The sequence below is a fragment of the Leuciscus leuciscus genome (genome assembly GCF_965113295.1).
Source record: "Leuciscus leuciscus genome assembly, chromosome: 1".
Classification (NCBI taxonomy): Eukaryota; Metazoa; Chordata; class Actinopteri; order Cypriniformes; family Leuciscidae; genus Leuciscus; species Leuciscus leuciscus.
In genome coordinates this window covers 27075449-27100932 of record NC_138725.1, presented here as the reverse complement: position 1 = coordinate 27100932, position 25484 = coordinate 27075449, and the positions used below count along the sequence as shown (strand labels likewise).

The window sequence follows — 25484 nt, the reverse complement described above, 5'->3', positions numbered from 1 at the left end:
TGAAGTGTTTTAATTAGTGGTGGGCCGTTATCGGCGTTAACGTGCTGCGTTAACGCGAGACTCTATCGCGCGATAAAAAAAATATCGCCGTTAATCTATTCTCCAAGTTGGGTTGGGAGATGGCTCCACAAGCTATGATGACGCAATCTACCCGCGGCCGCGACTCGCGAGGTAAACCCGGCTGCAACGCATATTCGTCGTCATCTTAAGTAAACACGGCTGAAAGTGAAAGCTGGTGAAAAAGATCGGTGCAACATCCATTATTTGGACTTGGTTCGGGTTTAAGCCGTCAGACGAGCAGCAGCAAACTATATACAGAGTGTGTGGGGTAACAGTTCGGTAAGTTAACACACGACTAATCCGTTCGACCACCTCAAATTCAAAACGAAACATGATATCACTGAATACCAGCGCGCGCGTATTATTCCCATTCCAATATATCTTAGTGGTGTAGCACATAATCTCGATTTTAAGAATCGTTGTTGTGTTTCTTTTTAACTGAAAAGACATCATTTAGACAATATTCTAATTTTAAATTTGGGGTTTCATAAGCTCCAAGCCATAATAAACATTAGACCTACTTAAGTCTCTGCAGCTAGTGTACTTAAATTTTATTTATCTGCAAAATTATGTTGTATACTTACAGTTTTGCACAATATATGTTCTCAAAACTACATACACCCTTTAAAAAAAAATACATTTAGCAGTTGTTTAGCATGGGTCTGTGTTAGGGCTGGTGGACGATTTTGGCTAAAATCATAATCGCAATTAATCAAACAAGTTACCTCGATTACGATTATTGAACGATTATTTTTTTTTTAAATTCCTATGTCACTGGCAAGGCTTATACTGTAAATACGTTCACGGTTATTTTTTCTAATGAAAGAGTTAGGGATGTCCTGATACCACTTTTTCACTTCCGATACGATACCGATGCCGCAGCTTTGGCTATTTGCCGATATCTTTATTTTATTCTTGAACTAATACTAACTAATAATAAAATATATGGAAGCACTTTCCTCAATTAGCCACATAAAAACATCTCACTCAAATGGAGAACAAATACTTCTCCAGTATATAGTCCACAACAACAGTTGATAATGAAAGACTGCCACCCTTTATTCAAAAGGCCTTGAGATATGTTTGGTAACCTGAATGAATTTAAAATTAATTTGCTATATTTCAGATCAATATATTTGTTTCCTTAAAATTTAAATTAACTTTAACTTCTCATCTGAATTATAAATAATTTATTTCTGTATAAAATAATACTACCATTAAAAACATTTGATTAAATTTTTTAATCAATGTAGAATGTGTAACTTAAAAATAAAAAGATTAGTGCTCTGTTTTAGGACAAGAAATGAAAACCAATGCAATATGATGAATGTCCAAAAGATGAGATCATTTTTGCTTTTTGATAATTTGATTTTAAAAAATGTACACAGTGTGTGTGTGTGATTTTGGTTGGGTGACAGTTGTAGGTTACAGTTTGACAAGAGTTTACAGTTTGACAAAAGCACAATGTTTTACACAAATATAAGTAGGCTGAACACTTTGCAGTTTTAATGATGTCCTGTATGAACAAATTGACGTTGATGTTATAATGACGAATGATGTTTTTATGTTTCCACTGTTCGATCGCGCCCGTGCCTCTCTCTCTCTGACACACACATTCCAGCATTGCAATCTTGACATCGCAGCCTGTTCATTATGCTGCGTTCACAGCAAACGCGAATAGAGCGTCAAATTCGCGTCTATCGCGTCTAGTTCTACGCTTAAACATTTTGAATCCATTCGCGCGTCCAAAGCGAATAGGACGCGCGTAAGCGAGCGTTTGAAGCGAAATAGACGCGCGTTCAGGGACGGGGCGGAGTCAAGTGACTACACACGCGGTAATATGTTTTAAGGGGAAAGTACACACACAGTAGGCGGAAATATTAATAGGATTAAAAAACCGAAATAACCGACTTGGTAAAATTACGTCGGTTACAGGCTCTGAATTTCAGTTTCGATTACTTTTCGATTAATCATCCAGCCCTAGTCTGTGTAATCTGTTCTGAAATGGTTTTATTATAATATACTGTATATCGTTATCGCAAGAGGCTGCAATGTATATCACAATATAGATTTTAGGCCATATCGCCCATCCCTAATTGATAGCCTATAGTAGTTGATAATAACATAGGCCTACCTAATGTTGCCTACGGACGGTAACAGTACAGTAGTAACCTTTTACAGTCTATGAGTAGAACAGCTTTCTCAAGCAGTTTGTGATGCATTTTGGAAACAGGAGATGAGCCCCTGGTCTAATGCGCCACCTGGCTTGAGAAACCCGTTCTCAAAGACTTACTTTTATAGTCATTATTTGGGTAGCACACATATTCTGAATGCCTTCGGCAGAATTCAAATGAGCCATTTTAATCTAGATTAATCTAGATTAATTTCAAAATTAATCTAGATGAATCTAGATTAAAAAAATTAATCTATGCCCACCTCTAGTTTTAATGCACATGCGCGTAATCAAACACTGGAGCGCGCACGTGCGCTGCGCGAGAGCAGATGGAAACCAGAAACGTCATCAACAACTGACAAACAACAAAACTCCCGTCTGTCGCTGTTGGTTTCACTGCTTTCAGTTTAGTCAACAAAATCTCACAAATAATACACACAAACGTCCCTGACACATTTCTTACGTGTAATTGACACGCTTCTGTTGAATATTTACTTTAAAGAAATGGTTTTGTGTCTTTGAAAAAGTCCGTTAGCATCTAAGCTAACCGGTTTCAGAAGAGAACGTTAGGCCTACGTTACGTTAAGTTAAGGTCTTATTTATGAAAGTTTGGGTTTTTAAACACATATTTAGTGTAGATAACAGTTTTTTATAGTTTTGCTGGTAATTTGTCAATGGGTGATTTATTTAACCTAAAAGAATGCACTGTATTGTTAACTTAATCAGTGACGTCACTTACCAATATTGCTCAAATGTGATTTCAGAATAGCGAGAGAGAAAAAAAATCCTCTACAACAAGGGGTGAGTTATTGTTTAATCATGATAATAATTCCATATGCATTTATTTCACAATATATTATCTTAAGATTTTTATATATTTATCTTTTCTGCATTTCACCTCTGTTCTAGCTTGGTTCCTTTTATTAAACCAATCCCATGTAATATTGTTGGCTCTGTGACAAATAGCTTGTTATGTTCCTAGATCATCATGCTGTGATGGCCTGCTGCACCCCCTGTCCAAGACAATCTCCATGGCTATGAACCATATGACTAGTAAGCAAAACCACCTCAAACATACAGTGCACTACTGTTCAAAGGTTTGGGGTCTGTAAGATTTATGCTTTTGAAATAAGTCTCACATTTTAAAATCATTAACCCCAGGGTTTTTCAGTGAGATTGTCCTTGAGAAGCCTGTAGGCTAAATAATCAGCTAAATAATAGGCGACTAATACAGTATTATAATGGTCATAGATATTGTAGCGTTTATACGCCCACGTATAAATATTATTAATTATTATTCATAACGGAATATGACCAATAATTAATATTTTAATTATTTTTAATTATCTTCAGAATTTACTGTAGCAGAATCAATAGTATGATCATTTTATCAGTTCATCCAATGAACAGAAAGCATAAACAAGTATTAACTCTAGGAAATATAATATCTTCCTGGTCAAGAAAGAATTAATCCCCAGCTAACAATAAATTACGAAGTAAATTAAGGGTAACAGCATAGGTAGCTTAAATCGAAGTTCAAGACAATAAATCTGATAAGCACACACGAGTAATCTCTTTTAAATACAAACAATACTTTATTGATTATATAGACTACTAACACATAAAGCTAATATCTAACACAAACACACGCACACACACACATACACATTCATACGCGTTGCAGAAAGGGATAGAGTGAGGAAAGAGTGGGTTTAAGAGTGAAAGGATGAAATCTCACGATTTCATATACACTAGACATGACCTGAACAAACCATCAATCATTAATTTAACCCTTCTATCGTTTTAGGCAGGTTATTAAAGTTATATAAATACACCAGTTAAGATTTTAGCCTGCATGGAGGTACTTGCGTATTTGCTTTTGGGGATTCCCTTTTTGTTGCGTGAAAGGGGTTTTCCCGGTCCGTTCGGTCTCCTCGTGCCTGATGTCTGGATCACGGGGTCAGTCACGTGGTGTGCTGGCGGAATGAGAGTCTTTGTTTGAAGCTGGCTTTGCAGAAGAAACGTGGCTCGAAATCTTGTCGCAAAACTTAACTTAGAACCGACACTCACAACGGAAAAGAAATGAAACTAAGAAAAGAAAGGAAATTGAGAGTAGATGATGATGGCTTGAATGAAGCTATTTAACCCATGTTCTTCAGATCTTGATTTGGGTTATTTCGTTTGCGCGTTTACATGGTTCCTATAGAGAGAGAGAGAGCTTCGAGAGCAGCGAGAGAGAGAGCGAGAGAGAGCAGCGAGAGAGAGAGCTTTGTTTTTGGGTCTAAGGTTTTAAACTAAAATTTTGTCCAACCTCCAGGATGAGTTCTGGCCAATTAGACACTGGCTGAATCTAGGAGGTGACGTTCTTTTCAGTTCTGATCGTAAATCATGCTTATCTGTGCTCTCCTTACTAACAGAGAGAACAGGGGCCACTGTTTAGACATGATTTCTAATTAAAAGAAGATCAAAACATATTACACCGATATCATTCAAGCCATCTTGCTAGTTGTGTTCGTAAGATAGCATTGATATGAAACAGTACACACTTTCATTCATTCACTCCTTCTAATAGTTAATATAATAACTATTACCTGAATTAAATGGGATCAAAACATATTATCTTATTAAAATATACATATAAGTGGTGGAAACAACCCAGGATTAGGTAGTTGCATGATTGTTTGATCATGAGTCCATTGAAAATTGTTCTTGAATGATTTTATGTATAGTTATTGATAAGAATCAGTTATCTGGTGAAGAGACAGAACTCTGTTTGTTCAGAGGTCTTAATGAGGAGGTGTTCAGGAATGTAGTCGGGGGTTTCAGTAACATCTGCTGGTGTCGATTCTTCTTCTAAAGGGTCTTTTGCAGACTCTCTGGCACCGGGATGGGTGACTTATGGCTCTGGTCTGTGCGGACACTGTCTTTATCTTAACCAGTCCGTATTAGGCCACAAAGCTAGCCATTGACCAGTTATGTGATAGTGCCGGGGGCTCCTTCAATTAGTCAGACCGGTGATGATCATGAGACGTTCTGAACAAATCTTCCCCCCTCAGTCATCGAGAAGTAGAGAATTTGAATTAATATTCAAAAAGAAGATTAGTTGGTGGTTGCTTTCTACCCATTGTCGTTACATATCCCCCCTCCGTTCGACGATGTGTTGAGTAGAAGACATCGGTGAACGCTGGAGAAATGGGTAGAGGAAGCAAACACACACGGCAAACAACAAGACAACACCTCCATGACTGGTCACTTTACTGGTGCAGGACATTAGATTACCTAGGCATAAACAGGTTCACTCTCTCAATGTAGTTAATCACGTTGAATAAAGTTTAGTTCAATCTTAGGACCGTTATCCTAGTTCGTTTTGGGACGGTGATTAATCAATTTTGTGATTAAATTTGATTTGTTTGTTTTATTCTCTTCTAAATTGTTCTAGGTTTGGCCCAATTTACCTTTCAATTTGTGATACGAATGATGCAGGGAGTTCTCTGGCTCACATTCGTTTTAAGGTGACTTACAAATATTAGGCGTGGTGTGTCAATCCTATTATTGCGACCTTGACCCTTATAGGGTGGACAGGCATTTTACCTCATAAAAGAAGAAGGAAAGGAAGGAGGTAAAACAAAACAAAGCAGTTGAGTGTTCCTGGTATGACTTATAACTACTGTTGCGCAGCTAAGGTGTCAGGTATCACGATGTAATGAGAGGTGTTCTCAGGTGTACTTGTTGGATGGGTAGTTACCATGTTTCCTATGGTAAGTGTAGCTACGTTGTTAAGCTAGTTTCTGAAGTTAGTTTTTACCTGTGGGAGAAAACATGTTTGTTGCGTGTTTTGCACGGTAGAGGTGGTTAACTTCTATATGTTAGTGAGTATGTTAGGGGTGTTGTGTAGTGTATGCATGTATGCATGCATGTATGTATGTATGTATGTATGGTCAGATCTGTTTCAGTCTGTTTTGCTCCCCCCTTTGCTTGATGGCTTAGCTTTGATGAGCTTGTTGCCTCTTTGCCTTGGAGAAAGGATCTTCTGTGATCTGCTGGGGGTCAAACCAGTAAGGCAGGAAGTTCTCTGGCAGACATGGGGAGGTAGTTTGGCATGGCTGCGTGAAGCTGTAGTGCGAAACTTGGTCTCCGTTGTTGCATTCCTCCGATGATGCCTTCTGGTTGTGACAACCTTTCTGATCTTCTGTGCTTACTGTTGTTGCTGTAGCACACACATGGTTCTTGAGTTGGAGCTCGTTTGGTGGTTTCTTTATGAGTGATGGGTAACCAGGATGGTGTTTTCTGGTACCTCTGGGTGTTTGTCAGTGGTTGACTGTGAGAGACCACTTTGTTCTGTGTTGTTGTAGAACAAGTGGTTGTCATCTTCATTATGAAGGTGTATCAGATGAGTCGTGGGTCTTCCGTTCCATCGCTAGTCATAGCAAATTTGACTCATCTTGTTGGTCATCCGTGTTCAGCCTGCTTTCTAGGAACACTTCCCGTTGCCTCATTAGTGGTTCCATGTCTTTTCCATGCGGTTGGTGTGGTAGCTGTCATCGGCATGGGAGTCACGTTCTCTGTGCTTCTTACGAAGAACTGTGGTGTTGTCATGCCACTGGTTGTCTTCCAGTGCAAGGCTTGTGTCTTGGCTGAAGGAGTTTGAAATTGTGGATGTTTTCAAACCTTTCTTTGAGGACATCTTCTGTTTGATGTGGGCCTTGTGTGTCAGGTCACGCAGCTGTTGAATTGTCATTGTGTCTGCGCAGGCCTCGAGACCAAGATAATAACTCAATCCGGGGTGCAGATTTCTCAGGAAGAGGTTTTTGAAATTCACATCCTCTTCATGTTCAGGTGAGTTATGTGCACCAAAGAAGGCTTGTCGAAAACGGTGGTAGTAGGCTTGAGGAGTCTCTTGCCGACCTTGCTTAGTTTCCAAAGCGATTAACACACCATGTTCCGACTCTGGGCCTGTGAATTCTTTAATCAGTGTCTCACATAGCAGCTGGTAGTTTGACTTGACATGAGCAGGTTGTCGGTCTAGGAAGCTTCGTACCTTTGGAGTGGATGTCGATCTGAGGATGTAAAACCTGTCTCTGTCAGTCACATGTGGTCTCACCTCTAGGTGGAAGTTGATATCTCGGATGTGGGCCTGGATGTCTGGGCCCTCCGTGGAGTTCAGGTTGAACTGAGTGATACTCTTAACCAGCTGGTTGAGATCTTTACAGGTCATCCCCTGTGCAGCTTTGGAGTCTGCCTGAATGAGCTCTCTTTGTTTGTTGGCAGTGAACAGTTCTGTGGTGAAGGCTGGTGACCTTTCGGGTTGTGGCCATTCACTTCTTTCACTGTATGCCAGTTCTTGGATGGAGGACTCTGTTCTGCTCAGCAGTGGTGATGCTGAGGGAGGTCTCTCCCTTCTTGGCTCTGGTTTCTGTTTGAAAATGTGCTGGAGTTCATCTCTGACCGCGTAGAGCTCGTCGTTGACGTCATCTCGCTGTTGGGTCAGATGGTCGATTTCAGCACTGCACCTTTCCAGGTGGTCTTTCAGAGCAATGATCTTAGAGTTCTTGACTTTAATGTCAGCTTTAGCTTTCTCTAGCTGGTGTTCAGCAGACTGGAGTTGGTTTACCAGGTGCTTCTGGACAGTCTTTAATTCTTGTTTGTCACGTTCAGTGACTGCAAGGGCTTCTTGGAGCTTGTAAACTTGCTTCTTTGTTTCTTGCTTCACTTTGTCGGGCACTTCGAGTTCGACTTGAGCTTTCACTTTGAGCTGGTCAGTGCAGAGTTGAGTGTGCATCAGCTCTCTCAGGAACTCAGTGGTCTGAAGCTTGAAGTCGTCCTGGACTTTCACTTCCAGCTTGTCTATGCGGCTCTGGGCACGTGTCAGCTCCTCCTGAAGGTGGGTGATGTGCTTGTCGCTTAGTGTCAGCTGGGCTGTGAAGGCATTGCTTAGGGAACAGATAATCTTGGTTAGTTCCGTGTGGTTGTGGTTCTGATTCTGGCTTGAATCATGTGTCAGGAATCTTCTCAGCGTTATGATTATTATTAAAAATAATAACAGTTCAAATGTCTTTGGTGTGAGGCAGTCTGCAATGCCTCCGAGCCAGGCGTCCACGTCAGTGGGGTTTGTTGTCCACGACATGTTGGCACGCTGGGGTGAAGAGACTGACACAGATCTGTGTGGGGTGTAAGCCTATATGTGGTTGAACAGCTAAGTGTCGTTTCAGTGACTGTACAACAATAGTGAAGTGTTGTAATGTCTAAGTGTTGGTCTCAGTGTAGACAGGTAGGTTAGTGATGTGGAAACTTTGTCACTCAACTAAGTGAGGGAAAGAGAGAAAAAGGTTAAAACAAATCTCAATTGAAAGGATTTTTTTTTTTTTTGAAAAGCTGGTTTAAACTCGTGATGTGTCACTCAACTGAGTAAGGGGAAAAAAAGAGAGAGAGGTTAAAACCAATTTCAATAAAACAAGAAAGAAAATTCTTAAGTAGGAGAAATATTATTTTTCTCGTAAATGCTTCCTATCGGTGAGAATCTGTTTCCAGAAAGGTAAACAATATTATTGCTTATGTTTACAAGGAAAAATAATACAATAATAATGCTGATACCTTTTTCCGAGTTTTACAGGATTGACACCACACACCGTCAGTTGGACCGCTTACAGCTGGGATGCTATGAAGGCGACGGTTGCTCAACACTGGTCTCTGTTAATTGATCTTGGATAAGATGTTAAATTGTAAATTGCGTTTACAAAGACAGAGAGAGTATGGAGAACAAGAGAGGGTTTGATTACAAATCAAATACCTAATAATTGTTTTCTTTGGAAAAATTCTTTTTCTCTTTCTTTAGACTCGATTGATGGTTCTTCCAGGTTTGTTTCCTACAAATGTGAAGGATGGGAAATCAGGACAGAACAGGAAGGATGTAAGAAGGAAAGGAGGGAAGGAGATTGGATCCACAAATGGCTCTGGAGCCTTTGTCGAACTACAAGTATAGAATTGATAGTTGCCAACCAACTAAACATTCAAAAATAAAGCTTGGTAAAGAGAGGGTTATCTCTGATTTATTTGAAACTTGTAGTGAGATACCAATGTCTCCTATTGAGACTCAGGTGTGTCGCTCCACAGCGACAAAAAGAGGTAAATGGGTAAAATAGAATGGTTAAGTTTATAACCACAACTTGAGAAGGAGGTTACAACGCAATAACAATAAATGAGCAAGTAGGAGTCTAACAATATTTGAAATAGGGAAATGTGGGTTGAATAAGTTTACTTAACTTTCAAAGTTCAAAACGTATTCACCTTAAGTGATTAAATCTAAAAGAGTAATTTAGAAATTATGAAAATTATGAAATTAGATTTATTAAAAATAAATCTAGAAATCATTAGAAATTACCTGTTTAGAAAAATAGATTTTCAATTTTAATTTCCTTTTTTAAATCAAATTAGAATTTGACAATTAATAATCATAAACCAGTATTTTCTTTTTCAAGTAAAATGCAGGTAAACGAAATTAATAATTGCAAACGAAATTTCCTTTTCACAGAAAATATGGGTAATTAAAATATTAGACAGGTAAAATAAGAAAGAAGAAAAGACCAACAGGTGTAAAAATCAAGGTGTTTAAATGGTTAAATCACTTTAACGTTGTTCAAACAGACACTGTATTTAACCACTGATGTTAATACAAATGACAAACGTAAATAATGCTTAAGGCTTTAGCATATAGGCCTCACTGTGAACAACTGCCTAGGTTAGGTTAGCTTAGCCAAGGGTTAGCAGCTAGCTTAGCCACCAAAGGGTTTGTTTACACTGTGGTCAGGGCTTTGCTGTGGCTCTGATCATGCGAGGGTCAGAGTTCCCCCGGAAGCGTTGGTTAAGACTTCCGTGTCACGATTGTAACTATGGCGACAAAACAACGCTAGTGGGCAAACATGTGAATTGCAGTTTGTAAACAGTAATGCATGTTACATGAAATGTCGGCACATTTCAACAATGTTCAAAGAATATGCACGTCGATCATATTACGTGAAATGTCGGCGCATTTCAAAAATACAAATAAAGGACACCACTCGTAGTTTTTACGACGTGGGGCTTCACTCAGTTGTTTAAGAGTGAGATTAACTTTAAAGGGCAGCTTTGCGCTGTAATAGATGGAACAATAGCGATCTCGGCGGATCGTCTCTGTGCAATGTTATCTGAGCACACAAAAACAACAGGGTTCCTAACTGTTGGTTAAGTTTCAACGTCAAGCTTTACTTGAACACAACTTTAAATAATTCCTATTCAACTACACTCGGACATACGCAGTGTTTACGCGAGAATTAATTGAACTGACACAGATAAGCTTATAGTTTATCACGGGGATTGCCGTGGGACACGCACGGACAACCTGAGAAATAAAGACTAATCTGTGAGGAGAATATTCGTCCTTGCAGTGGAACACGCACTGAGTGACAATCAGATAAATAAGGAACGTTAGACGAGGGACACGCTCATCCGTCCTTTACATGGTTATTTTAATTACTGCAGTATAATTTCGTTAAGCTCTCTGGCTGATACAAACACACATAAGTTACAGCTTTGAAAGACTCTGGAACACGCAGACGTCAGTAAGCTATAATTAAAGTATTTCAGAGATTGAGGGACACGCTCAATCCTTACCTTATCATTGTGTGAGATCTTATATCTTGGGTTATTTTACTGCAGTTTAAAATAAAATAAAAATAGGCAGGCAGCCTAGACTAGAGTAACAGCTCTCTCTGTGTATTCACATTCATTCAAACAGGGCGCGCGGCGCTCGCTGCATACGTCATACACACAGACTCGGAGGTTCGGATCTCTCCGCAAACTATGAAAATATAATTACTTCGTATATGCTTACAATTTAGGTTAAACTTCCCGCATTTGTCTCCACCAATTTAATGTAGCGTTTATACGCCCACGTATAAATATTATTAATTATTATTCATAACGGAATATGACCAATAATTAATATTTTAATTATTTTTAATTATCTTCAGAATTTACTGTAGCAGAATCAATAGTATGATCATTTTATCAGTTCATCCAATGAACAGAAAGCATAAACAAGTATTAACTCTAGGAAATATAATATCTTCCTGGTCAAGAAAGAATTAATCCCCAGCTAACAATAAATTACGAAGTAAATTAAGGGTAACAGCATAGGTAGCTTAAATCGAAGTTCAAGACAATAAATCTGATAAGCACACACGAGTAATCTCTTTTAAATACAAACAATACTTTATTGATTATATAGACTACTAACACATAAAGCTAATATCTAACACAAACACACGCACACACACACATACACATTCATACGCGTTGCAGAAAGGGATAGAGTGAGGAAAGAGTGGGTTTAAGAGTGAAAGGATGAAATCTCACGATTTCATATACACTAGACATGACCTGAACAAACCATCAATCATTAATTTAACCCTTCTATCGTTTTAGGCAGGTTATTAAAGTTATATAAATACACCAGTTAAGATTTTAGCCTGCATGGAGGTACTTGCGTATTTGCTTTTGGGGATTCCCTTTTTGTTGCGTGAAAGGGGTTTTCCCGGTCCGTTCGGTCTCCTCGTGCCTGATGTCTGGATCACGGGGTCAGTCACGTGGTGTGCTGGCGGAATGAGAGTCTTTGTTTGAAGCTGGCTTTGCAGAAGAAACGTGGCTCGAAATCTTGTCGCAAAACTTAACTTAGAACCGACACTCACAACGGAAAAGAAATGAAACTAAGAAAAGAAAGGAAATTGAGAGTAGATGATGATGGCTTGAATGAAGCTATTTAACCCATGTTCTTCAGATCTTGATTTGGGTTATTTCGTTTGCGCGTTTACATGGTTCCTATAGAGAGAGAGAGAGCTTCGAGAGCAGCGAGAGAGAGAGCGAGAGAGAGCAGCGAGAGAGAGAGCTTTGTTTTTGGGTCTAAGGTTTTAAACTAAAATTTTGTCCAACCTCCAGGATGAGTTCTGGCCAATTAGACACTGGCTGAATCTAGGAGGTGACGTTCTTTTCAGTTCTGATCGTAAATCATGCTTATCTGTGCTCTCCTTACTAACAGAGAGAACAGGGGCCACTGTTTAGACATGATTTCTAATTAAAAGAAGATCAAAACATATTACACCGATATCATTCAAGCCATCTTGCTAGTTGTGTTCGTAAGATAGCATTGATATGAAACAGTACACACTTTCATTCATTCACTCCTTCTAATAGTTAATATAATAACTATTACCTGAATTAAATGGGATCAAAACATATTATCTTATTAAAATATACATATAAGTGGTGGAAACAACCCAGGATTAGGTAGTTGCATGATTGTTTGATCATGAGTCCATTGAAAATTGTTCTTGAATGATTTTATGTATAGTTATTGATAAGAATCAGTTATCTGGTGAAGAGACAGAACTCTGTTTGTTCAGAGGTCTTAATGAGGAGGTGTTCAGGAATGTAGTCGGGGGTTTCAGTAACATCTGCTGGTGTCGATTCTTCTTCTAAAGGGTCTTTTGCAGACTCTCTGGCACCGGGATGGGTGACTTATGGCTCTGGTCTGTGCGGACACTGTCTTTATCTTAACCAGTCCGTATTAGGCCACAAAGCTAGCCATTGACCAGTTATGTGATAGTGCCGGGGGCTCCTTCAATTAGTCAGACCGGTGATGATCATGAGACGTTCTGAACAAATCTTCCCCCCTCAGTCATCGAGAAGTAGAGAATTTGAATTAATATTCAAAAAGAAGATTAGTTGGTGGTTGCTTTCTACCCATTGTCGTTACAATATAATTATAATTCATTTATACTACAGGGCCGTTGAATGCTTGAATCTGATTGGTTGACGAACGTTCTAAGGTGTGCATTATTTTCAGGGAAACGCACGGCTAAAGTAGTTCCAGGCAGGTCTCGACCGCATTACAGTTCCATATCACTTCGCGTAGTCAACTGTAATAACGGAAAATAGGATACAATTCATAACAAGAAAAAGCATTTCGCCCCATGCGCTTGATCTGCAATTTTCAACGTCGTTTTTATTGCAGATAATTTAACAAATAAATAATTATTGATAGGCCTACTTGTTAAAAGGGCTTTGGGTTTCATTTATTTGGCTATAGTCTACTGTCATCTGTCAATAATAAAAAATAAAAAAAATAATTAACGAATTAATTAAAACGAATTGAATTAATTAATAAATAATATTGACGCACATGCTTTTCTGTCTCATTATTGCAACATCTCTCTCTAATAACTGCATTAATAACTGCATAAAGCCGGGAACACACTTTAAGGCCGGTTATGAATGTAATTTGATACTTATGACTGATCATGCCCAAACGCGTGTTCAGCGCGTTCAGTCTGTGTTCAAAGTCGGTGTTTAAAATCTGCTGCAGTCGATGAAAACAGTCAGAGAATGTGTCAGCTAGTCGTGTGTCCCCAGCATTAGTCTGCTATCAGTGGCTCAAACCTCCGTTACTAACTCTACCTAACCCTAACTCAGCATTAGTCTGCTATCAGCGGCTCAAACCTCCGTTACTAACTCTGAAATGACGTTTTGGAATTAGCAACGGAGGCATGGGATTAGATGCGTAAGAAATTAGTCCTACATACAAGAGCGTTTTAATGACAAAAACTTTACAAACGTCTTGAAATACAAAATCTGAACAAATGTTTCGAGGTGTGGTAACTGTAGTATAAGCGGAATAATTGACTTCAGGCCGTTGAATTATTAGAAAAATAATGCACACCCGAGGTGTAACGGCCACTCCGCTTCGCGTCGTGACCGCATTACCACCTCGGGTGTGCATTATTTTTCTAATAATTCAACGGCCTGTCGTCAATTATTCCTTACTTAACTATTATGATAACATGATATCCTGATCATTAGTATATTTTATTTTATTTCTTTAGGTCTCTTTTGAATTATGTTGGCCAATGAGACTGACACCATACTGTCCAACTCAAAGGTATTTATGTATTTGTATGTTTTTTTTATTGATCAATACTGGAATTCTTTGTACTTTTAAATGCTGAATGTGGTTCAGGGGGTCGACAACTTTAGTCAGTTATTTTTCACAGATATCTTGGGCAGCTGTGGCTCATACTCTTAGCCTTTAAAAATGTTTGAATTGATATCCCCAATGCAATATCAGGGGGTAAATATATCATTAGAGTTCTTAAAGTTATGGCTTTGCTCTTGTTACCAGATGAGATATAATCCCTATTTGTTTGGCCCTGTGATTCTTCAGGACAAGACCTTGATGCCATCCATAGTCAGTAGATGAAGAAGGTGAGTTTAGCCGAATTCAGTTCTCTTTCCCTTTCTTTTGAGCTTAAACGGACACGTGCACGCAAAATGAAGGCAAAATGCCCATCTTGGCGATTTTCCTCGTAAACAGTCTTGTGTTTTAAACAGAAAGAAAACGGATGCGTGTCATTTATATTAGGTCTGCGCATTCGTCTTAAAGGGACAGCAGCCTAACTGTCGCCAATGGTGATCAAACATCAAAAGAGAAAATGACTTGTAGCTTTAGCAAAGATACATTTAATTAATTTATAGTTATTTTATTTTTACAGTGAAGACTTATTTTACATTTTGATAATTCAATTTCTGTACCTGATGTTTTCAGATTTAATTGAAAAACATAATGCACTGCTTATTTCAACTGTGTCTTTCTTCTATTGTATTTATCAATGCTTGTTATCTATTGTAATTTTCAGGTTCACTCCTCTACAAAATCCCCCCAATAGGGGTTAATTATGCGGAGCGCCCAGCGGTCGAACCGGAAAGAGGTCTAAGCATTTCTGCTTTTCACTTCCGTACACATCTGCAGCGGTAGGTGATCTCAGTTTACTGTTAATTTTCGCTTATTACACTAAAATTCTTATTTCTGTTTTAATTAAAATGTCACGAATGCTAAAATATCAGAAAAGGGAACATCCGAACAGCAGTTTTTGTTGTGTGCCGGTCTGCTCTATGTCGGGGAAAATGAGTAGTACAGAAGTACAAATGGGTTCTGTACTCATAAAGTGACATCAACATCAGCAGTAGCATTCGCCGTCAGGCAAGTGTTATTTAAATAAACTCCTGATGTACTTACAAACTTTCCAATGCCTCGTTTAACCCTTTCGCACGTACGATCACACCGGTGTGATCAGTCTAAGCTGGTACCTGGAGCGTACGATCACACCGGTGTGATTAGAACGGTCAGTGCATGACGTGATCAACTGCTAAATTCAAATGTGCTTTCGCGCGTTGGCTGGCGCTGAGCCAGAGACAGGCGCGCTCAGAGCTGTCATATATCACAACTTTTCAGTGTTTTCAACCACATAATGTTTATTTTAGGTTCCAGACATATAAGTACTAAAAAAACAATACATTACAGTTCGTAAAATACACACTGATGTCAAAGGAAGAGGCAATAATAATCCTTTCCATTATAATTCGTTTTATTCATATCAGATACACATTGTGTAAGTAACTTTAAAGTTTACTCTATTCTTCTCCCAGTTGATCTGCCACTTACTTGTATGTATTTCGGGAGAAGTGGATGAATTAACGTGTTGTAAATCCAACAGATCCGATTCTCTGAACTGCGCGTCTGCGGCACAAACTAAGATGGCGGCGCCCATCGCGAATACAGCTGAACTAACGCGATCGTTATAAATGTGTTTAAACAACAAAACACTTCCACTTGCATATATTTGACAACCGGAATATCAGATATTTCATGCCATATCTAACAAATTTGTGAATATTTTGAATAAAAAAGGAAAAATGACATAAAAGCAGATCATCATTCATTCAGCTCTGTTGTTGCTGCGGTGTGTCACGTGACAATCAATGACGCGTCACCACGGAAACCATAAAGTGACACATTCTAAATAACGGTCGCCTTGAAAAACTCACGCTGGGGGGTCAGCCAGAATATTTTAAACTTACGTGTGAAAGGGTTAATGAGTACAGAACCTATTTGTACTACTGTAGAAGTTTGGTGCCATTCTGGGCATTATTAGTGTGGTAATTTACGAGATACAAACCTGGAGCCGCGCATGCACTAAACCATACGGCTGATATCTCTAAATTTTTCAATATCGTGCAGCACTAATATTGAGCATATCTTAAAGTGAACCTGGAATGATAATTTGTGATACCAGATGAGATGTATGTATGATAGATTTTGAACTGTACTATTTTTTTTATTTCAGGTTTTCTGGGATCCCAGCGGAAGGCATCAAGGCATCAGATGTTGGCCTGGACAGATGTTCCTGTAAACTACACCGACCTTTGCTTTTGCATGGATGGCTGATTATTACCATGTTCTGTGAGGGCATCATTATAGCAAAACTGAGCACCTGTGACAGTGGAATTTGTAGGTGTAAAGTCACAGAGATAAAAAATAAATAAATTGATAGCAGTTTCAAACTTTTTTTCACTTTCTCTCTCATAAACAACACAGCAGTTACATGTTTTCAAATTCTTCATTGGAGGTGAGACTTATACGTTATATGTAGAGCGAATTCGCAGGTCAGAGTTCACTAGACTTAAATATAATTTTCTCTGTTTTTTATTTGACTTCAGAGTTGAAAGTGGGCTTAAAGGGTACATAGGCTTAATGGGTATCCTTACCCCTATATAAAACATTCCTTTTTTGATTTGTAGTCTGAAATAATAAATAGTGCAATATAAATAAATGCAATGTAGTGTTTTCAAATATATACATTTTTCTATACACATTGATGCTGAAATATCTGAATAAATACACGATACCAGTAGTGCTCGTGCTCTCATATCTCCTACAGCTTGTGACACACAATCCCACCTCACTCTTTTCATTTGCTCGGGATGAATATTAATGCCATTACAGGGCTTGAATTTTGGCATGGGATTGTGTGTACATGTAACGCGTTGTCTTTTTATTTTCTTGTTAAATTTGCAGATGGTGTTGGGAGTTTAAATGTTTTGAGCGGAGTGAAGATTGGCACATTCATGTATATTGTATATAAATGAAGACTTTTTCAATTTTGTTCTAAGTTATAGGCTACAGTTTGCAAAAAGATAGTTTTAATTAAAATGTTTGTGCAGTTTTATTTATTGAAATATTTTCATGTTTGAAATATTAAATGTAAATTACTGTTCCTGAATACATTTTGCTAACGCTGTTTTTAATGACTTATTTTAGGTTGATAAACAATGAATCAACAAAAACATGGATTGTGTGCTGATTTATTTATTTAATACAAACTGATTGATTTACTTATTAATGATAGTTTCTGTAAATTAAATTTATTGTAATAATATATTCATAGGATTCTTAAGTGTTCGAACAATAAACAATGTAGAATATGTTGTTTGTAGACCTATAATTTGTGTACAGGCATATCAGGATGTGTAGACGTTAGGAGAACGTTCCGAGAACCTTTTGGGAACGTTCTGGGAACCTTTCGGCAACGTTACGGGAACGTTCCCCTAACCTATAGGGAACGTTCTATTAACGTAAAGAAAACTTTCCTGGCTAACCAATAGGGAACGTTCTTGGCAACATTCTGGGAACGTTCCGAGAACCTTGCGGGAACCTTTCGGGAACGTTCTCCTAACCTATAGGGAGCGTTCTATTAACGTAAAGAAAACTTTCCTGGCTAACCAATAGGGAACGTTCTTGGGAACATTCTGGGAACCAAAAACTAACGTTCCCAGAACGTTAAATTGTTAGCTGGGGTTGATGTGTTTTCCATCACTAGTTTATCGTTTAATTTGTAGCAACGCTGTTTCAAACACAAATCCCACCAGCGAACTTTACATAAAAGCTCTAATAAACACCAACATTCAGAGTTTACTCTGTATGCTCGCTTGACTACAGGAACGTTAAACATTCTATAATGTAAACATTTTCTTTACTGTGGTAAACCCATGGTTATTTAGTTCTGGACAGATATTTGTCTACAGTTTTGGAGAGAGAGAGAGAGAGAGAGAGAGAGAGAGAGAGAGAGAGAGAGAGAGAGAGAGAGAGTGAGAGAGAGTGTGTGTGTGTGTGTGTGTGTGTGTGTGTGTGTGTGTGTGTGTGTGTGTGTGTGTGTGAGTGCTATCAAATAATCCCTTCGAGGATTGTAATATTATGAGGTAGAACGATTGTATGAAATGCATTAACTTTTTTGCGTGTTTTAACATAAACAGCAGCCCGCATACAAACCGCGTATAAAAAGTATGAGACATCTTCAAAAACAAAACAAAAAAACATACCGTTCTGAAACGTCGTGCACAAGTTCTGCTCGATTTCTCTCCACTAATATTCTCTGAGTCTGATTCGGGCTCAAATTGGTAAGGCAATATTGACGCCTCTGTTTATAATACACCGGAGCACATCTTTTTCTTCTTCTTTACATTTATTGGCGGTTGGCATACCAATTTGGTGCATTACCGCCACCAACTGTTTGGGGTGTGGAGCTTCAATGCAGATTCATATGCTAACATAATGTTTATTTGATCGAATTTAAGAACAACCAAGAATACACAATATATATATTGTGTATTCTTGGTTGTTCTTAAATTCGATCAAATAAACCTGTTTCTTTTAAGTATCTCATGAGAGATGGTTTGTTTTGATGTAGAAATAGAAAGTAAACCCTCTACTGATAGTTGTGTATAATTATTTGACTTGTTCTAACAGTATGGTTATCTCTGTGCTGTATGCTTCACACTTTAGTAATACATGCTCTACAGTTTCTCTCTTGTCACAGTTAATGCATAGTCCTGTTGCTTGTTTCCCTAAATGACTGAGATTATGATTGAGACCTGTATGTCCAATTCTTAACCTTGTGATCACCGTTTCTCCCCTTTTCATTTAAGCGAACGCACAGTGCCTGCCAAATTTAAAATGGAAATGCAAAGTCCGTTTGCAATTTTTCACCGGTGTTGTGATCAGCTGGCTAAAATCGTATCTTAGTGATAGGAGTTTTATTGTTTATTGTTTTATTGGAAATTGTTCCTCAACACTAACATCTTTGACCTGTGGAGTTCCCCAGGGCTCAATTTTGGGTCCACTGTTATTTAATCTTTATATGCTACCACTTGGTAAACTCATAAAGAAAAAAATTAATCTCTTACCATAGTTATGCTGATGACACGCACATTTATTTACCTTTAACCCCTTAACCCCTGAAGGCATTTTTAGAGTTGTTTTGTCTGAGTGACACACAAAAAACTAAAGTATAATTTTTATTATGATTTTGCATATCTCTCTTGTTTGACATGCAATTAACTCGGGAAGGAAATACGGTGGTGGAAAAAATCTTTTTTGGGGAAGTCCCTCTACATATGAGCTGCATCTGGATAACATTCTGTGGTGATTGGATAAAGCACACTGTTAGACCTTACCGGGTTTTTTTACAGTAAAATACTGGCAACACTGTTGCCAGTAAAATACTGTTAATTGTACAGTTCTTTACTGTAATCTAGTTTGTTTCTGTAAAAATGCACTAAATTATAGTTAACTAATTACACTTGCAGAAACCGACTGCCTTAAATTGACCAACTGTCATTTAAATGTATTAACTAAAATGTATAATGCATTAATAATGTGAGCAAAGTATTACTGTGAACTTCTTTCATTTGAGACCACTAAAAAACTATTGTACATAAAAAGATTTTCACTGGATCAGCAACTACACAGTCACCGTCTGTTAAATAAAGCAACATGCAGCATATCATCAATGTTTGTAGATCTTCTCCTGGACTGAAGCACAGGCTCTACTCTTCAGCACAATGGTGACCCAAAAAATTAATTTTACAGTAAACTACTGGCAACAGTGTTGCCAGTATAAACCTGTTTTATAACTTACAGTTTATTACTGTTAAAATACATTTTGTGGGTGTGTCTTTTTTATCTTACACAGTTAACCCTTTCAACCCCTCAGGGAAATCCACACTACGAGTAAAAAGTAGCGATGCAGTGAGATAATTAAGGGAATATGTAAGTGATTGTAAGCAGAATCACTGAAGAAAAGAGAAACACAAGAACAGAAAATAGAGGAACACAATAACTACGACTGACTTCCAGCCATTACACATTATTACACTTTTTATTAACCAGTATGACTTTATTTCTGTCATACAGAAGTTGTTATTGAGATGTTTAATTGAAAATGTTTGCTTTGAAGTTACCATTATAGAGATCAGTGCTTGCTTTAGTTGGGATGCTGATGCTAAAACGTTAGTTTTTCTTTTGCTGCTTGAGCTGTGTTTTTGCAAGTCACACTTGCGCACACACAGTTTATGAATGACTGCAGTTATAATGATTGTGATGACAAAATCATCATATTGCCTGTTCATTCACTAAGGAATTCATTCTCACTTATTCAGAGTTTAATCCTCAATCAAAAGTGTTGCATTACCACCACTGTGAAAACGCAGCAATAAGATACAATGACTTTTTTTTAACACATGATGCATAGCCAGAGAAACAGAGCTACACTGTGTTTTAGAAACACTGAGATATCACAATTTAGCACATGAATCTCAACAATGGTGGCAATATTTCTTTATTATTATTATTATTATTATTCATGCAGCAGTGCATGCTGGGAGTTTTATATTATCCTGGAACCCAGCATGCATTGCGACATGAAACTTTTCACCATTGTTGAGATTCATACGCTGATTGTTGATATCTGTGTGTGTCCTAGTCAAGCAGGAGTAAAATAAAATTGAATGCACTATATGATTACAATATTCTTCAGAAGACCTGATTACAGAAATATTGATTTCATTTTGTAGATTCACAGATATATGCTAAATATGAGATAACTATAATTTCAATGACTATATACAGGAAAAATCTGAAAACCAGGCATGTCCAGGATGATTGTGACATCATCATAAAAAAAAAAAAAAACACCTGATCGTCTTCCTCTTGACTTTTTCGTGCCATAACAAATGCATTTTATAAAATCACCGTTACAGCAGTCAGAGAGAGATGAATGGTAAAAAGTCAAGGGACAAGAGACCAACTAAAGCAAATACTGATCTCAATCATGGTGACAACAAATTTTATTAATAACTAAATCTCTGTTAATTCTCAACAAGAACTTTTGTACATGTATGAAAGAAATAATCGTAAACTGGTTTCACACTCAGTGTGGCTGGAAGTCAGTTGTAGTTTTTGTGTTTCTCTTTTTTCTGTTCTTTTTTCTCTGTCCTTCAGTGATTCTGCTTATCAGGTGTTCATCAGTGTCTCAATTCACTCACTTCTTTTCATTCAAGTGGACTATATTAGTGAACTAATGTAGAGAATAGTGAATGAGGGTATAGGGTGTGATTGGGAAAACAGCCTCTGAGTGTCGACTTTGAGCACTGTTAATTCACAGTATATTCCTGTAGGCTACTTTTATTTTCTACGGTATATTACTGTTTTAATGGAAAATGGTATAATATTGTCAGAATTTTACAGCAAGGGTTAACAGTGCAATCAAAAGTTATAGCATTTGGAACCAAGATAGCCTTTTTGTTGAGACCTTGACGCATGGGCATTTTTAAAATTGTTTCACCATGAAGAAAATCTTGTCATAAAAGCAATAGATTTTAATTGTATTAATATGCTGTAAAAAATGAAGTGCCATTTTCAAAGATTTTTGAATGTTTCATGATATGTATGATGTTTTTGACACATTGCAGTATGATAGTACAAAAAAAGTGTTTTATAGATTATGAAAAAAATTATTCTATTTATCAGCAAATAACTCAGCAATACTTAGGAGTTTTTCAAATTGGCTACATTCACTGTAAAGTTCGGACTCTAAGCTTTCAAATGACACCAATTTTGTTTGAATCAAGGCAATATTTTTGAAAAATATGATAATTAATATTTTCGCAGCTAGGTGGCGCCCACGGGCGGTACACTCTGGTTTAGAGAGACTAGTCGGCTCTCATTCAGAGTTGATAGAAGTGGTTGGATGCTTTAAAAAGCTGATATTCTAAGCTTTAAGATGATATATATTTTGTGTTATTCCACGTTTGAAAACGAGCACGGATGGTTCCGGGAAAATTGGAAAACACTTTGCACCCCGAAAGGATGAGAGACTTGTTCTGCCAAGTATGCATCACTTCGTGAGGAATATCTCGTGATCAAAGCAATGGATTGTGTTGTGTTTGGGCTCTTTGTAATCGTGATAATCTGCTGTCAATAAAGATTTTTCACAATCCAGGCATGTTTCATTGAGTAATGAGCTGAAACGTCACATCAAAACAACATAGCATCACTGCTATTGCTACATCATAGGTGCGTCTCTGGTATTTTTTGTGTTAGAACGCCATGAGGAATATCTTTAGATCTGAGTGATGGATTATGGTGTGTTTGGGCTCTTCTTAATCTTAACAATCTGCTGTAAATAATGATGTGCCATTTTCCACAATTGATGCATGCTTCATTGAGTTATGAGTTAAAACGCGACAAGTGCTACATCTTTAATAAATGACCTATGTGCGCCTTTGGGAGTTCGTGTGTTCCAACTCCACGAGGAATATCTTTAGATCTGAGTGATTGATTTTGCTGAGTTTGGGCTCTTTTTAATCGCGCGAGTCTGCTGAAAATAATGATGTGCATTTTTCTACGATCTGTGCATGCTTCGTGAAGTTATAAGTGAAAACCAAACGCGAGTGCTTCATGAGTACTAGGATAGGTGCGTCTGAGGTATTTTTTGTGTTAGAAAGCCGTGAGGAAATATCTTTAGATCTGATTGATGGAATATATTGAGTTTGGGCTCTTTTTAATCGTGAGCTCCTGCTGTAAATAACGATGTGTCATTTTTCATGATCGATGTATGTTTCATGAAGATACGAGTAAAAAGGCCAAGTCTAAGCTACCTTGCTAGGCTGTGTGAGTCTGTGGATTTTTTGTGTGTTAGAACTCCATGAGGAATATCTTTAGTTCTGAGTGATGGATTATGTTGAGTTTGGACTGTAAAATGCTGTAAATAATGATGTGTCATTTTCCACAATCGGAGCATGTTTCATAAAGTTACAAGCAGAAATGTGTCTAAAATTCAGAATCCTCTCCAACCTTTTTGTGGGCTACCTCAAGGGATACAATAATCTTTTTGAGTTTGTTATACTCAAAAATATTTATTATACATATAACATGGTGCTTTTTAGCTTTACCTTTACCTTTACCTTTTTTTTTTTTTTTTTTTTTTACCATAATATGCGAAATAATAAAATATCTTGAGATCTGGTTCTGGTTCAGACAGTTTTAAACAATTCCTGAAAAATTATGAAAATATATATTGACTTTTTTTTTTCTCTATAAACCTATAGTACACTGTTAACCCTTGCTGTAAAAAAAGCCGTAATTCAGACAGTATCATACCATTTTCCATTAAAACAGTAATATACCCTAGAAAACAAAAATAGCCTACAGGAATATACTGTAAATGAACAGTGCTCCAAATCGACACTCAGAGGCTGTTTTCCCAATCACACCCTATACCCTCATTCACTATTCCCTACATTAGTTCACTAATATAGTCCACTTGACAGAGTGAATGAAAAGAAGAGAGTGAATTGAGAAACTGATGAACACATGATAAGCAGAATCACTGAAGGACAGAGAAAAAAGAACAGAAAAAAGAGAAACACAAGAACTACAACTGACTTCCAGTAACACTGAGTGTGAAACCAGTTTACAAACCAGTTTATGATTATTTCTTTCATACATGTACAAAAGTTATTGTTGAGAATTAACAGAGATTTAGTTAATAATACAATTTGTTGTCACCATAATGGAGATCAGTATTTGCTTTAGTTGGTCTCTTGTCCCTTGACTTCTTACCTTTCATCTCTCTCTGACTGCTGTAACAGTGAGTTTATAAAACACATTTGATATGGCAAGAAAAAGTCAAGAGATAGTTGATCAGGTGTTTTTGTTCTTTTGTGATGATGTCACAATCATCTTGGACTATCTGATTTTCAGATTTTTCCTGTATATATTAATTGAAATTATGGGTATGTCATTTTTAGCATAAATCTGTGTATCTACAAAATGAAATCAATATTTCTATAATCAGGTCTTCTGAAAAATAACAATCATATAGTTCATTCAATTTTATTTTACTCCTAATTGGTTCAGACACACAGATATCCACAATCAGCATATGAATCTCAACAATGGTGAAAAGTGTCATGTCGCAATGCATGCTGGGATCCAGGATAATATAAAACTCCCAGCATGCACTGCTGCATGAATAATAATAAAAAAAAGAAATATTGCCACCATTGTTGAGATTAATGTGCTAAATTGTGATATCTCTGTGTTTCTAAAATATAGTGTAGCTCTGTTTTTTTTTGGTTTATGCATGATGTGTTAAAAAAATGAGTCATAGTAATTTATTGCTGTAGTTTCACAGTGGTGCTAATGTAACACTTTTGATCGAGGATAAAACTCTGAATGAATAAGAATTAATTCCTTAGTGAATGAACAGGCAATATGATGATTTTGTCATCATAAGCATTACAACCACAATCATTCATAAACTGTGTGTGCGCACAAATGTGACTTGCAAAAACACAGCTCAAGCAGCAAAAGAAAAATGAATGTTTTAGCATCAGCATCCCAACTAAAGCAAGCACTGATCTCTATAATGGTAACTTCAAACAAACATTTTCAATAACAATTTCTGTATGACAGAAACAAAGTCATACTGGTTAATAATAAGTGTAATAATGTGTAATGGCTGGAAGTCAGTCGTAGTTATTGTGTTTCTCTATTTTCTGTTCTTGTGTTTCTCTTTTCTTCAGTGATTCTGCTTATTAACAGCAGGTGTTCATCACTAATGCTCAACAATCACTTACATATTCTCTTAATTATCTCACTGCAACACTGTCTCAGTGTTACTTTTTACTCTTTGTAGTGTGGATTTCCCTGTGGTGTTTAAAGGGTTAACAGTGTAAGATAAAAAGACACACCCACAAAATGTATTTTAACAGTAATAAACTGTAAGTTATGAAACAGGTTTATACTGGCAACACTGTTGCCAGTAGTTTACTGTAAAATTTCGTTTTTTGGGTCACCATTGTGCAGAAGAGTAGAGCCTGTGCTTCAGTCCAGGAGAAGATCTACAAATATTGATGAAATGCTGCATGTTGCTTTATTTAACAGGCGGTGACTGTGTAGTTGCTGGTCCAGTGGAAATCTCTTTATTTACAAAAGTTTTGTTGTGGTTTCAAATGAAATAAGTTCACAGTAATACTTTGCTCACGT

At 37.4% G+C, this 25484-nt stretch overlaps 1 protein-coding gene across 1 annotated transcript in view; it reads right to left on the bottom strand.

The window, feature by feature from the left end:
• The window catches only part of LOC309501768 (uncharacterized protein), a 35112-nt gene extending 16507 nt beyond the window's left edge, over nucleotides 1–18605 (bottom strand). Inside the window, exon 1 of the mRNA XM_082174019.1 lies at nucleotides 18476–18605. The gene's annotated coding sequence lies outside the window, so the exon portion shown is untranslated. The remainder of the gene's footprint in view (nucleotides 1–18475) is intronic.
• Nucleotides 18606–25484: the final 6879 nt, after the last annotated feature.